The sequence below is a fragment of the Odontomachus brunneus genome, unplaced genomic scaffold, assembly GCF_010583005.1.
Source record: "Odontomachus brunneus isolate Ranch 3 - 2012 unplaced genomic scaffold, Obru_v1 Obru_scaffold_379, whole genome shotgun sequence".
Classification (NCBI taxonomy): Eukaryota; Metazoa; Arthropoda; class Insecta; order Hymenoptera; family Formicidae; genus Odontomachus; species Odontomachus brunneus.
The window spans coordinates 66,710-68,684 of record NW_022639829.1 but is presented as its reverse complement, the minus strand read 5'-3'; positions in this window follow the sequence as shown (position 1 = coordinate 68,684).

The following is a 1,975-nucleotide window of genomic DNA, read 5'->3' as shown; positions in this document are numbered from 1 at the left end:
GGAGGGCCAATGTACCGGTCCCTGCGACTCCACCTCCCGTCCCGCCGGCCCGGAGGGAATCTCCGGGTAGTTCCGACGGGATGGTCATTCTAGGGTGCGCGACCCCGACCTCGGAATATGTCCGAGCGGCCCGCACACCCCTCCACCCCCCGGGTTGTTGGAAGATTACCGACGTGCAATCCCGGGTGTGGGTACATCTCCCCACCCTACCCAGGCCGGGGCCCGAGTAAGAACGGTTCGAGGGTGTCCCACACTTTCGGCTGCCAGACCGGCGTGCAATGCCTACTCATGTGGGACCTTCTCCTCCTCCGGGATGAGAGACTACCCGTCCCGCGGCAGAGGTCCCCCCTACCCCATAAACCCCCCCCCAAAGACTAGTGGTGGAGCAAACTCCACCTAACGGCCCCAGCCGGCCGGGCGATTGGAGTCAGGGCCGCCTACCCCTACCGGCGATTGGGCCCATCGGCCCTGTGGGAGTCGCCGGGCTCCCATGCAGTGGAGGGATTTACGTCCCTCTCTAGCAACCGCGGGGCTGCAGCCCACCGCGGTCCGGTTTTTTGTGGGGGTTTTCCTTCCCCGTTGCCGCCGTTCGCCAGCGATCCTCAGGTAGGGGCCTCCCTTTCAACCGAAACCGAAAGGTACTGCCGCCGAGCCTTCATCGGATCGCCGGTACCCCTCCACCACGGTAAGGTGGCGGCATGGAGGAGGGACTAATGTTTTATTACCCTATATTATTTTTAATATTATTACTAATGTTTTTATATAGGTACTAAATTTTTTGTGCAAAATTTTATTTTAACATTGTATTTTATTTTTTTTTTTTGGTGCATAGGTTATTTACTTTCTTTCCTTAGGTTTTTCTCGATTTCGGAAAGTGTGGGGGAGAATTCGAAAGTGTAGTATCTGCACTCACCGAAACTCTTGTGCGCACCATCCTCACGGGATGCCTCTTTCCATCCCAGAGACTCCCGCAGCAAGGTGGCCAATACGGGATACAGTCCGTGGTCTTTTTTCTCAATAGTTACGCGGGCAGTGGATGACCTCGAAGTATGTCTGCTGTTGACAATTCCAGGGTCTTTCACAATGGTCTAATTGCACTGGAGTGGGGTTTTAGCCGATACGAGTCCGACACATCCAGGCTCTGCATAGCCTTGAATGTCAATGAGGATTTCCCCACTTTGTAAAAAACAAAAAAAAATAATTTTATTTGAATATATCTTTTTGTTATTATTACTTAACAATATTATTAGTACTTAAGCAATATTATTACCTAGCAGTAATGAAATACATAAATAAATTACTTCTCTTGGCTGAATATTTTTACTGTTTTTAGAGGCAAATGGAGAACCAGGTCGAGAGGAAGGTGAAGAATCTCCCGTTGAATGTCGATCTCATGTTGCCTTGACCATGAGAACTCGTTGCTGGTCATAGACTACACCGGTGGAATTTAGTGTTGCCGATCAGGACGTACCTCGTTGCGGGGATTAAGTCTACAATATTTATGTGCCATATCATGATTCGACTATGTAACGATATTGCACATAAAAATTATAGAATATGTTCGTATTGTTACATAAGCAACCACATGTTTCAACCGGCATTTTACCATCAATTTTATATACAACTGATATACAACAATGCTGCTGGTTCGCCAGAAAATAGAGAGATTGTACTTTGTACTACATACACATTCACACACACACACACACACACACACACACACACACACACACATCACACACACTTCATGAGCCGCGGTCACAGCGCGAAATTACGCGTATATTAGGTGGTAAACTTAGTTCCTGCGGTCTTTTTGTTTAAAAAACTCATTTATTTCGACATAAAAAGTCAAAAATACATTAATCTAAGTATTTTCCTTTGCTAGCTACACATTTTTCCCATCTTTCGGGCAACGCGTAGATTCCGCGACGATAGAACGATTGGTCTTTTGATGCAATCCATTCTTCGATCCATT